The sequence below is a fragment of the Somniosus microcephalus genome, chromosome 5, assembly GCF_052327205.1.
Source record: "Somniosus microcephalus isolate GS21.2 chromosome 5, FLI_Smic_1.0, whole genome shotgun sequence".
Taxonomy (NCBI): Eukaryota; Metazoa; Chordata; class Chondrichthyes; order Squaliformes; family Somniosidae; genus Somniosus; species Somniosus microcephalus.
The window spans coordinates 177,922,547-177,936,763 of NC_140991.1; the positions used below are offsets into that span (position 1 = coordinate 177,922,547).

The following is a 14,217-nucleotide window of genomic DNA, read 5'->3' on the forward strand; positions in this document are numbered from 1 at the left end:
CTCCCCCTTTATCTTTTTAATGGTAATAGCAGGCAACTGACTAAATGGTTAGTCCATAGTTTTACATGCAGCTTTTACAGACAGGTCTATGTATTTTGGTTTTGCATATTCATCCGGTTTAATAAAACTCTGGGTGGGAAAGAATATATTGTCATGTTGTAGTGATTGCATGTGGTCTTGAGCCATTTAGTAACAACCTCTAAAATGAATTGTTTTTCAGACTGCATTGAAAATTTTCAATTGTAAAGCTGCTTTAAAGAACGTGAATTCTTTTGCCACTATTCTTCTGTCTGCAGTTGGTGTGGTGTTAACTGTGCTTGGGGGACACTATTACCACCCACCTCATATCCTGTGTGTTGGTTGGACATTTATGCTCCTTAACTCCCTGTGGATTTCAACACTGCACTACATTGCTACCTGACTGTGCCAAACATTACCACACTCCACAGTCTGCTTCTAAAGTTACTGCTGACCCTGCAGGACACCACCCTTGTGTGTCAGCATCCATACGGCAGGAAATCTGACAGAGATTCATGCACTCAGAGTTCAATTGATTGACCATCCTTGTTGTATACTGCGGATATGGGTAAAGTAGATATTAGTGTCGAAGTAATGTATCATGAGACCTCAGAATAATGCACTGGTACTTGTAGAAGATCACAGTTTCTGTTAAAGGAACTCAAAGTTAATTGCAGTGTTTCTAATTACTAATAGAAAAAAATGGGATTACCTAACAAAAAAAAGCACTTGCACTTGCATAGTGCTTTATCACATCTCTTAGAAATATCTCAAAGCACTTCACATATAATGAATTGCTTTGAAGCGCAGCAACGTTTGTGTACGCGAACATGACAACTATTTTGTGCACAGCAAGATCCAACAACATTTGATGAATGACTAGTTAATCTGCTTTTGGTGGTAGGAAAAATGTTGGCCAGAATGGTAACCGGGAATAATTTTTTACCACGGAATCTTTAACATTCCCTTGAATTACCAGACAAGGCAAGCAGGCCTTAGCTGAACGTCTCATCTGGAGATGGTACCTCCAACATTGCAGCACTCCCCTGATTATTATAAAAGCTTGGCCATCAAAGTTTTAGGATTGCATCCTAACTGAGATACCGCTGCCCTGTTTTAAATGTTGAATATTTCATCAATAGTTTGCTGTATGGGATGTGTTTAACTTTCATTCCCATAGGTTATTGCAGTAAAGCTGGGGAGTATATATGCTAAAGATGCAATGTGCCAAGAAATACATTATCATAATATTTTAATTAAAAATTATGTAACATTATTATTGATTTGAAATGTGTAGTTTACACTATTCTGCTTGTTACACCATTTGCGTTTTGGCTGCTTGACCTAAGATAGGTAAACTACAGGCTAATGTCCCAGCACAATGATCCTTTAACAGGGTGCATTCTGGAGTGAAAGGATGATAGAAAGGTTTCTATACGTGATTCCTTATTCTCTGCACTCCTGATCTTTGTTATATCACGGGGGGACAAAAACAAAAACAAAAACAACAACAAATATAGCACCTTTAATGTAGAAAAAACATCCCAAGGCACTTCACCGAGGCGTAATGAGACAAAAATGGATCTGAGCCACAGAAAGAGGTATTAGGTGAGGTGACCAAAAGCTTGGTCAGAGGTGTGTTTTAAGGAGGGTCTTAAAGTAGGAGAGGAAGATGAAGAGGTGGAGAGGTTGAGGGAGGGAAATCAAGAGGGTGGGGTTTAGAAAGGCATGAACGCCAATGATGGGGAAGGGGGTGACGTAAGAAAACTACTAGGCACTTGGTCTAAGCGTTAAACAAAGCTTTAATCAATTGTTTTACAACATGGAGGACTAGTTCCTGTTAAGAATGTCCTGCGCAAGCTGGGCCCGTGCCCAAGTATTTATACTCTCCCTGGACAGCGCCACCCGCAGGCTGCTCAGTATTATTTCATAAGTCTTTCTTTCATGAATGACTTCATATCAGGGGGTATGCACAAGAGGCCAAAATTGAAGGAATAGAGAGTTCTGGAAGAAGGAGTTGTAGGGCTGGAGTAGATTACAGAGATAGCAAAACAAGGCCATGAAAGAGAAGCTGGTAACATCTCCTTAGACAGGAAGGGAAACTTGAGCTGGAATTTTCTCCAGGGAGACTGGGGGCCTCCGAGGCGGGCGGGAAACCCGGGAGGTCGGTTTTCCCGCAGGCCCTGTCGACTTTACTACGGCAGGGCCTGATTTGTATGTGAGGCCTCGAATTCCCGTCCGCAGCAAGCCAGATTGAGAGGCTGGCTGGCTGTGGACTGGTAGGTCTGCAGATGTGAGGGGTTGGTCCGGGGGAAGGGATCGCTGGGGTGGGGGGGATTGTCGGGAATCGGAAATCACGGATTGCGGGGGGTGGGGGGAAAATTTGGGGAGGAGCGGCAGTGGAGGATTGGGGATCATGGGAGGGGGGTCGATTGGGGGGGGGGCGTCGGCCGGAGCATCGGCGGGGGAGTGGGGGGGCGTCAACCAGGGTTCAGTGGAGGGCTGTTGGAGAATCGGCCGGGGGCGCGGGTGGCGGCCGGGGAACGGGGGGATCAGGGATCAGCGGCGGGGGGCTGTTGGAGGGTCGGTCGGGGGTGGGCGGGGGGGCGGCCGGGGAACGGGGGGGAATCAGGGATTGGCGGCGGGGGGCTGTTGGAGGATCGGTCGGGGGTGGGCGGGGGGGCGGCCGGGGAACGGGGGGGGAATCAGGGATTGGCGGCGGGGGGCTGTTGGAGGATCGGTCAGGGGTGGGTGGGGGGCGGCCGGGGAACAGGGGGGAATCAGGGATTGGTGGCGGGGGGCTGTTGGAGGATCGGTCGGGGGTGGGCGGGGGGGCAGCCGGGGAATGGAGGGGAATCAGGGATTGGTGGCAGAGGGGAGAAAAAGAGAGGATTGTGGCCGGCCTCAGCATCACCGGTGGGGTGGGGGGAGGCCTCATGATGGGGAATCGGAGGCCTGGGAAGGCAATTGGAGGGGTCTCCGATCATGGTGGGTGGGTTAGGTTGGGTCCCTGGATCCAGGAGGTAGGTATAAAACCACTTACCTCCTGGATGCAGTAGTCCTCACCTCGGTTTAACTGCCAGGTTTCATGAATTATGTGAAACCCATCCACATGCAGTTAAATTCAAAATGGAGGTGAAAAGAGAGGCTTCTAGCCTCATTATAATATTTAAATTGACGTACCGCCTCCTGGGAGTGGGTTGGTCGCCCGCCCCCCAACCCGCCCCTGTTAAAACTGGATGTCGGTGAGTTAGAGGCGGGATCAGGTCGGAAATCCCATTTTTAACAATTTAACTGCCCCCACACCCCCAACCCACCCTTTTTTTAGGGGAATATTCAGATGGGCTGTTCTCACAGAACTCCTAATAACCAGTTAGTGACAAGCAGCAATGGTGGAGCTCTGGGAGCAGATAGCCATAGTGCTATTTTATAGTATAAAAGGAGGCCATTCAGCCCATCATGTCTATGTCAGCCCTTTGTTAGAGCAATCCAAAACCTGCTGACCTGCTCTCCCTGTAGACCTGTAACTTCCTCTGCTTCAAATGTTCATGTCCTCTTCTCTTCAAAGTTGATAGGTTCTTTGCCTGAATTACTCCCAGTGGCAAAGTGTTCCATGTTTTAAACAATCCTCTGCAGAAAGAAAATTCTTCTAATCATTCTTCTCACTCTTTTAGTGACAATTTTAAATTGATGATCCCTTGTCACCAACTCCCCAACCAGAGAAAGTTAATCTTTCCATATTTGCGGTATCAAAATCCTTCATAATTGTTTTTAAAAACCCTATTAAATCCTCTCTTAGCCTTTCCTTCTCTACTGGAAATAGTCTCAAAATTTCAAGTTTATGAGTATAGCATCTCATCCCTGGTATCATCCCGGTGAATCTATGCTGCATGTCATTCAGCAGTTTAAGGACTGTTATAGGAATCTCACCACCTGCTACAAATTGTACACTCTCGGGAGCCGCAAGCCTACATTTCGTTGTACTGCACTTGTGCACTAACAATGACAATAAAAGTTGATTTGATTTTGATTTAGATTTTTGGAAAGGCAAAACATGCACCAGGCACTTTCTGCCCATTTGTACCTGAACATTTTGAACAGGAACCTATAAGCAGCGCATGACCCTGATTTACCTGAATTTTCTGTCTGATTACACTTCTGTTACACCTTGCAATGTTTTCCTACATTAAAAGCTCTATTTAAATGAAGGATGCTGTTGTTGAAAAATAAGCAGCCGAGGTGCCCACTCCGCCCTCAACTGCCGGCCACCCATTTTTGAGGTGAGAAACAGCAGCCAGCAGTTGAAAATCACCCCCTCAGTCCTCAAACTGTCTAGTACAAACTTAGTATTATCTCCTTGCTCTTCTTTTTTCAGCCCCTGTTTATAAATCCCTAGGTCTCTTTGTTCCTCCACACCCTTCAGCATGTTTCAGTTGAGTTTATACACTCCCATTCCTCACTTTCCCCATCAAAATGTATTACTTCACATCTCTGCATTAAAATGTACCTGCCACCTGTCTGCTTATTGCACCAACCTGTTTATGTCCTCCTGAAGTCTTTTCCAGTCCTCTTTGCTGTTTGCCAAACACCTACCTCTGTGCTGTCAGTAAATTTCAATCTTGAAATCCTTACGCCCAAATCAAAATCAGCTGTATAAATTGAGAACAAAAGTGGGCCCAGCACTGACCCCTAGGGTACATCAATTCTAAGCCTTCAACCAAATAATGAGCAAGTAATCAGAAAAATCATTTTGTCGCAATTAAGGGTGTTAATACTAAAGTGCCTAAAATAGCTCTAACAGGATAGCTGGGTGGCTGTAGCTCTATCCAAAAATGACTTCCGCATCTGAAAGAGTGAACCGGACCTACCAAGCCGGTGAGTCTTACACAGGCTACAAATTCAATGATTTTTTATTTCATCATATTATTTCAAATTGCAATGTTTGAACAATTGCTGTTATTGCACTGAAAAAAGGAATGTTTCTAACTTTATCTTCATTTTTACTTTTCTTTATCTGATTCCTTAAGGCTATTTCAATTTTACTGCCTTGAACTTTCACAGGCAGGGACAAGCAACAACAATAAATACAATACAGCGTGAAACACTATATTAACGGATAAAATGTATATCCTACATATATCTACCTCTAAATATAATCTATTTATACATCTGTAGACAGACAGAATACATATTGAGAGTGCTTTGTGCATTCATTAAATCCTGCTGCACATGACATCCTTGAGAAACAGAAAGCAGTGCCATTAGCACTGTTCCTAGATATTTCTCTGTCCAAACCAGCAAATAATGGACACAGATTCAAAAAGAGCAGAAAGTGACAGAGCACCAGGATGTGCTAATGATTATGAACTGACCATTTTAGGCTACGGCTTGTAACAGACCCATGTAATGGTTTACAATTTGAAATAGTAACCTTTTGTAAAGAAAGTCTCGGTTTTAACCCCTAGTAGTTAAAAGCAGGATGAAAATTTTACAATTGTCTGAGTGAATCATCATGAAGGCAACAAACAGTAACACATTTGTTGTCATTGTGAGGGGAGACAGCTCGTCAATTCATTCCTTTCCAAGTAAAAGTTTGAAACAATTGTGTTAAAATACGTATTTAGGCTTTTCTTGATTTATATCTAAGAAATCAATTGTGGTGGCTAGATTCAGAATGTAGGTTCAATGACTAGAATTGGTTTGGGTCAAATGAAACCAACTATCCAAACTAATACTAAACTCTTCAAGTTATGTTTCAGCTATTAACTGCCCTGGCTATTCATAATTTCACCATTTGCATTAACATGCAGGATTGTGGTTCAATACACATGTTAATACATTTTCCATTCATTTAACAGTTGCTTAAAATGTTCCCAAGGAAGGTGAACACAGTAGCTTCTCACGATAACACTGATGTGCCACAACCTCTAATGTAACTCTCTTATTATCAGAGAAACCTTATAACATATAGTGGGGGTAATTTTAACCACCCCTACAACAGCCAGGAGAGGGTCGGGTGGAATTAAATCAGCAGATTTGCAAAATCCGACCCCAATGCACCTGCTTCTGTTTTTACCGCAGTGAGTTCGGGGGCGCCCGAGTAACCCACTCAGGAGAGGCGGCTCTGTAATTATAATGTGGAAATGAGGCTCTGTTTCTGATATTTTGGCAGCCATTTAAATTTAACACTGGCCGGCCGGGTTTCCCAGACCTCTGGAAACCTGACAGCTAAAGGGAGGCGGGAGCAGCTGAATCCAGCAGTTAAGTGCTTTTTAAAGCACTGCTCATGGGCCAGGAGGAGCAGGAGTGCTTCCCCTGACCCCTCAAGCAAATCTTCTGCCGCATTCAACTGACCTCCCTCCTCCAAACCTGCGATTCCTCCCGGTCCCCCCTTCCTCTCGCACCAACCTGTGATGTTTCCTCGTTCCCGGGGACTGTCCCCAATGGTCCCTCGCTAGGCCTTCTACCATTGGCTTTCCTGCCTGGCAGCCGGCCAGCCTCTGAATCTGGCCGGCTGCAGGGCGGGAAACAGAGTGAAAAAAGAATAGAGGTCCTGCCATTAAATGTGGCAGGACCTGTGTTCCTGCATTTCAGGGCTTCTCCTCGCAAACACGCGCCCCCCCCACCCACCCCCATCTCCCCGTAAATATCGGGGCCTTTATCTCTGTAACACATCCTCAGACAATGTGCAAATATAGTAAAAGAACAGGTCTCCTGTAATTACTAAATGCACATAAGAAAATAGAGGAGAGTGGGTTAAAAATAATGTTTACATATGATCCACAGCAATTAGCTTGTGTTTTTTAATTATCTTAAACTCCTGCTAATTTGTTATTGCTCACATAATACTTGACAGTCACAGTGCCACTGTAACCAGTGTTTTAGCTGCATCCTCACTTCTTAAAAAATGAATTTATTTATTTGTTTGTTTATTTTAGTTAGCATTGAAAAGAGAAGCTTAACCTTTTAGGATAGCATCTCATTAATGTGTGCATTTTGTTATTTTTTCTATTTAAGCTGGAAAAATTTAACGTAGATAATACTTCCTCCAGCTCTCTTTGATCTAATCTCTGACAAAGTCAATTTCCTGCAATTAGATGTACTACAAAGAGGAGATGAAGGTATTGTCAGCTAGCGAGAAATGCCAGAAAAAGTGCAGGAAAAAAACCTCACGTTCATTGTTGAACAATTTGTATATTTTTGCTAAAAGTTGTCAAAAGCACAAAGAATATGCAAATGATGTTATTTGCACCATGATCATAGAAGAAAATGTTCAAGTAAGCAGAGGCAAGGCTGGTAACTGTGTAGGAGGAACACAGAACAGACTGTGCTGCGAGTTGACATAGTTAGGCAGGGGGTAGAAAGCAAAGTCATTATATGCAGACAGTCCAGCAGTGATATATTATTACTGCCGCCCATGTCCAACAGGATTGTAAACTCTCCAGGCTTGGAAATTGTGACTGAAGGTATTCAAAACTCTAACAATAAGAACAGTAGCTGTGTAAATCAATTACATATATCATCACCAGACTAATAATTTACCCAGTTCTTTATTATCTTAATCAAATATTTCATTTTTTGATTAAAACATAGTGTTAACACACAGTACATTTCCTTTGTATATAAGAGGCATTTAAACACCATTCTTCCTGTTCGACAGAGAGTGATGTGTAAAAGGCATATTTGCTTTAATAAGATATGGTTTATGCAGGATTGAAATGCTGGTTTTCATAATGGAAAGCAGTCCAATACTCCTTGAAGTACAAGCAAGTTTAAAGATATGAGATGTGAGTATGATGAGGATGTCGAGTTGTAATTACTTTAATTTGCATGACTAAACTAGGTGTAATTAGCATGGCTTTTAATATATATATGTCCAGTTTTGTAAAGGTAGGAATTAACCACTTCGAGCTACAGTTTATTTTAATCAGCCAAATGTACATATTATATCAGGTATAATATTATAGTTTATTAACAGAATATTCTTAACTTTAATAATTATATTCAATGGTATTCATAGAGACAAAAGTGATCACTTTTGAATCAACATGGCACAGAGACTCAGGAAAGACAAAAGAAGAAAACAGAAAATAACTTTAGTATAAAATATTGTAATTGCAAATGAAAATATATCTGTTTGAAACAAAACTATTTTCATATTCAACCAATGTGAAAACTATAAACAACAAGGAAGAGAAAACACTACTGAACACAAATATGTGAGGTGAGAAAAAATACTAATAAACTGCTGTAAAACAGTCACAAGTAATGCAGACATCACAAGAGAAAGTGTTTGTTTACAACACAGACAAATGTTGAATTCACGCTCATAAAAGTATCCAGTGGTTTTCTCAGTTCTACCTCATATTCAGTTTGTTGTATAATAAAATGTTTAAATGCATACTAAATTTGAAATAGTATATAAAATTAAAATCAATATATTGAAAATTGAGAAGAAAATGGCTTTGGTTATTATCTATATAAACTCTTTTACATAAAGCCTTTTTTTAACAGTTTTAATTTTTTTCATGGATTGCCTTTTTGTTGCTAACGCAATCTAACACAAATAGAATCAAGCTACATAAACAGCCTTTGTACTTTGCTTTAGCATTAAATGTGGTACATTAGGTTAGACCATGGCTAATGGAAAAAATGTACAAATAAATGTAAGAGTGAGTTAGCCTCTGTTGATTATTACTGTACAATGAACACTAATTAGTTTGAGTGAAAGAGAAAGACAAGTGCTTAACATTGTTTTTGGAAATAATAACAAAATACTAATTCTGATTATGTGTAATTTGTGACCCAGTAGTCTGTTACTTTGTGTGTAACATGTCTGAGAATGTCAAACCATAAAATCAGAGTTTTACTGGTGTTGCGCTAGTGTGACAGAACCTATGCAGGGGCAGCATTCTGCACTGTGGTTTATAGTCCATTTTCTCCCTGTTTCTATGGCTATTACAGTGCACTTAGTCTGGCAGTGTGCCAACATTTAGAAAGGAGTATGAATGTACAGTGTACTTAGAAAATGTGACACAGTTTCAATTAAATCTATATTTTTAATACTGACTGGTTGATTTTTTTTTCAGTCTGCCCACAGACTTGTTATTGGTATTAAATCGGTATATAACAAACCACGGTAATTTATGCTGAACTGTTAGAAACTTTATTGGTTAGTTGTGCCATGCAAAATTCACAGGATTATGTTTATCACTGCTCCCAGTTTTTTTTATTTTAGTTCTTTCCTTTTCCTTCTTCATAGCAATTCTCTTTTATGTAATCCTCCTTCTGCTGAGAAATGAGACAGAGGATCCAGATACTATCCACAGCTTCTCCATGGGTTCTAGTAACATTCCGTAACGTAAGCTGGCTGAAAGGGTGAAAATGCAACATTCACACTGAAAGCAAGGTAATTAACAAATTAATGCCAGTTGGGAATTATGTTTATGAGCAACTATTTAGTTCTCTACGACTTTCAGCTTCTTTTAAATTAAACCAGCATTCTCTGAAGGAAGCTCATATTGTTCTCTACATAAACTATCATCTATATAGCATCATATTTTCAATACGGCACCTTTCTTTCACCCATATTTTTCAGACAGAACAGTTAATGAGGTTCTTGTACCCCATTACAAATCATGACAGCTATATTGCCTTAGCCATTATGAAACTATTTTTGCCTGATTACGACTTGTTGAAGGGCTTTGGGACTTTTTCTACGTTAATAGTTGGTGCTATATAAGTGCAAGTTTATGCTGTTGTTATTACTAAGGGATGACTTTTTAAATTTAACCTGATCAAATCAAATTTTATTTCTGTTTTTCAAAGTGAAAACTAAAAGTTATTGGTTGAGGATTTTATAGATGCGTTGTATAAAAGGATATACATTTACATGCACTTTTTAGTACTTTTTGTCAGTTTTCACGATGACCCGGAAAAATCAGGAAGACTAATGGGTAAAAATCACACTATGCAATACTAGCAATGACACTTTAATGAGTTTGTATGAAAATACTCTATTTTATTTTGTGTTTCCTTCTCATTACTCTAAATTAAAACTATCTTCAGGAAGGCATGTTTAGCACGTCTTTTTTATTTGTTTACAAACAGTACAACCCATTGGCAAAAATTGTATCAAAATACATCAACACATCACATGCAAGTGGCAGCAGCTTGACCAAAATGATGTATGAATTTTCTGATTTTTCATTCTTCCACCCACCTAACAGTTTACCAAACACCTTTTCATGAAGGCAGTGCTCTTTCAAAGCAGAAAAAACAATCACGTGCATTTTATTTCTGCACATTGATCTCACAAATCCCCCAAATTTAAGAATTGTCATGATTTGAGCATTCTTATCATTTTTTAAATGAATGTAACAATAAACCAAGAACTTCACTCCCTTAATTAACCTGAAATAAACCCATAAAAATATCATGCCTAATCCATTAGTGGATTTTCATGTTTCTCAATGAGAAATTGTCTTGACTTCTGGCCTGATTTCAAACTGATGCAGCTGTCTTTTGATTGCTCTTGTAGCTGAATTTCAGAGTCCTTGACTACTCACATCTGTAAACCTGGCTGGTAACTAAATAGGAACAATGACAGAGCACATAGTAGAAATTGCTGGCAGAAAATGCTTTCACATTTTACTGAGAAGAACATATGAACTCTTTGTACCTGACACTTTACACAATATGCTCTTCGGCTTTGAGAAAACATTCTTTCATGTTCTGACTCTAATCAGTCATGTCTGCCAGTGGAGGAAACAGCGAGCTTCATTGTTACATGCAACTGTCATTTGTTCCATCTCCCTGGCTCTTTCCAGCTTCAATATCTTTGTGGTATTTAGTGAAAGTAATTTTCAGTTAGAATCTCCTGCCCTTTCAGTGAGTTTAAGTATGGCACTTCATCAATGACCGAAGAATTCCTACCTATCTGGAATGTATCAGGGCAGTTGATAAAGCTTCGCAGTACACCCTGTGATAGTACATCCCATCATAAATAAAAAGCAGAAAGGGCCTTTGTCACTGTTTATCTGTGCTGCTTTTATTCTTTGCCCTTGATTTCCTCTTCAGAAAATTGATGCACCCTTAAATTGAAGCAGTAAGCTTGACAGGTGATGGTTAGGCTGATAACTGCTCAGATTTCATCAGCCAGTGTTTTTCTGGTGGTGCAATTGTAGGAACTTTCAACTAGATTACCTGTCATCCACTGCATCAGATAAAAGAGGGACAGTTGAAAGATGCAGCTTTGCCACCGCACCTCATAGGAAATGAAAAGTGCAGGTGAGGTAGCTGTTAAAAAAAAAGTAGTTATTTTCTGTCACAAAGTTTCCTCCCAGGAATTTCAATTCTGTGGTCTTTAGGATTCAAAGTCAATGATCAGCAGACCAAGTGTAGGATTTTGATTACAGCTAATTATGTAAAATAGAATCGTAATGAAATAATGCTATTTTAGTCTGCTTTATTCAATCAAAGCATTTAGATGTATTAATCCTAGCCTTGCAAAGCTAAAGGCTGCAGTAATCTGCATGAAGTTTTTTTTTAAAAGGAAGCTTGGCTGTCAGTGCCTCTTTAATAACAATTACAAAGAGTTATGATTAGCTTTAATTTTTTGGTGGGGGTGGTTCTGTCTGTTTATACTGATTTTACAAATAGTTTTGTTTAAACAGCAAGGGTTGATTACATCATCAGAGGAACTCACTTGGAAGGGAGATGAATTAACATCAGCAAAGATGCGGGGGTGCTTTACAATCATGACATTGCAACTCTAAATTTGTCTCCACTTCATTGTCTCCCTGATGATGACATAGGAACTCGCGCTTGAACAAGTCCACAGAAATAGATTAAAAAAAGAATGTTAAAATTACTTGTAATTCTTGATAACAATTTTAAAAGAGAATAGTGAGAGTTTAATTGCTCCTTTAAGTATAGATGCATATTATTTATTCACATGTACAATTTTATAGCCTTACAAGCACTTTTCCAAAACGAACACATCAGTAACTTATTGCACCTAATGTGAGTAACAGAAACTGTGTAGTTGAAATCTCACTCCTTTAGAGCATTTCTTAATCAGGCAGAGCTTTTTTCCTACTTTAAATGTCAACTATTTTAATTAAAAAAATTAACAGTTTGTTCTTTCCATGTGATTTGCAATCTCATTTTTGATCGCTGATTTTACCCAACCGTTCCATGTTGCTGGAAATTGTAAAAGAAGGCTGAGCGCTGGATATTTGCAGTCAAAATGGAAGATACCAGAAATACATAGCAGGGAATCAGCATCTGAGAAAGAGAGAGAGTGGTTAATGTTTCAGGTTATCATTCTTCACTTGAAGGTTTTTAGATTTGATTCTGAATTAAAGTACAAATACTGCATACTTCTTTACCATTAATTTCTTCACTCACTCTTACTACTAGCTGTGAATTTTCTTCAACCCAAATCCCATTCTGCCTCATTGTAGAACAAAGTACATGTATAAAGAAGGTATTTATTGTTATTTCCTATTTTGTTTTCACCCAGTGCTTGTTAAAAATCTGTTTCTTTTATTTCACCTTTGTTTCTTATTTACATCAATACAATAGTCAGGAGCCTTTTATCAGTCCTTATGCCTCAAAACTTCATTTGGTCATTATTTCTAGCTTAATCATAAACACGTTCTAAAGGAACACTTCGTTAAAAGTACCAAACACCAGAAATCTTTAAAAACACATTGACGATGTTGCTACACATAGTGACCAGAAGAATAGCTCATATCCCCATGGGCATCATCTGGATCGCTCCTACATAACCATCATAAACTTTAGATTACCTACACTCAACATCTACTTTTGAAGTTTAGACTCTTAAAACACACAATTACATATTACTGATAAAATGATAAGCAATATTAGTAAAGCAATGTAGTATTGAAGCATAAAATGAGTTGTTGCTCTTAAAAAATAATTGAGTCGTGTGTTTCCTCTCTGGCCAAATTTAACATAGACTAAATGACTGAGGGATAGGATTGTTGTAAGTTTAGGGGTTTCTATAGAAACAGTGGCATTGGTTGCTCCCATAAGCACATCCCATACCTCTTACATTCCAGAGTTGACTCATAATGCCCAATATGTATTTGTATGATAGCGTAACCCAATGGATGCAATATTGGGCTGAATTTTAGCGGGGAGGGGGCTCTAAAGCGGTTGGGAAAACCGGGAGAATGGGTTTCACGCAGGCCCTGCCGAATTTAACGGCAAGGCCTGTTTGCATGGGAAGCCTCTGTTTCCCACTTGCGGCCACCCAGATTGAGAGGCTGGCTGGCTCCAGGTGGGTGGGCCTACAGCACTAGGCCGCAGAGATAAGGGAGGGAGGGATCGCGTGGTGGCCAGAGCGGGATCGGCAAGGTGCGAAGAGGATAGGTGCCAGGGGGAGCACGGGGCTGGGGGGATGAGGGTTTGTCTGAAGGGATCGAGAGCTGGGAGCAGCACAGGGGCGGGGGTGGTGGTGGCGGGTGGTCAGGTGAGGATCAGGGGCCGAGAGCAGCATGGGGAGGGCTGCAGGAGCAGTGAGGGGGGGAGCGGGGGGGAGGGGTGTCTGCAAAGATCGGCGGCTGGAGGAGCAGTGGGGTGGGGGCTGCCAGAGGAGCATGGGGGGGAGGCCTTGTGTGGGGATCGGAGGCCTAGGGGGACCTCTCTGATCACGGGAGGATCCAGCAGTCCTCGCCTAGCATTAGCTGGTGGGTTTCATGAGGCATGCAAAACCCGACCAGCTAAAGTTAAATTCAAAATGGAGATTAAAGCAGGGTCTTTCAGCCTCATTATGATATTTAAATAGGCGACCCGCCCCCTGGCAGTGGACTAGTTGCCCGCCCCCCGTCCCGCCTCCATTAGAACCAAAAGTGAGTGGGTTTGAGGCGGGTTCAGGTTGAGGTTCACGTTTTTAACACTTTAACTACACACATGACCCCAACCCACCCGTTCTTTTCGGTTAAAACTCCCCCCATTGTGTCCCCATTGACCTACTGCAATCTGGCACATGTCTCCACGTGCGTTTCTCCCGTCTTTCAATAGGTGGAACTGATGAACACTCTAGTGAGACGAGGTCGATGGCAAATTAGAAACTGGTTTATTTTACAGAATACAAGTGATTGAACAAAAGTAACAATTCCAGACTTTTTAATACCATCAAACAATAACAACAGACGACACTATCCC

The 14,217-nt window shown here is 40.7% G+C and overlaps 1 pseudogene; it reads left to right on the top strand.

Moving 5' to 3' along the window:
* Nucleotides 1-14,217, top strand: part of LOC147117451 (uncharacterized) — a 112,217-nt pseudogene that overhangs the window by 46,041 nt on the left and 51,959 nt on the right.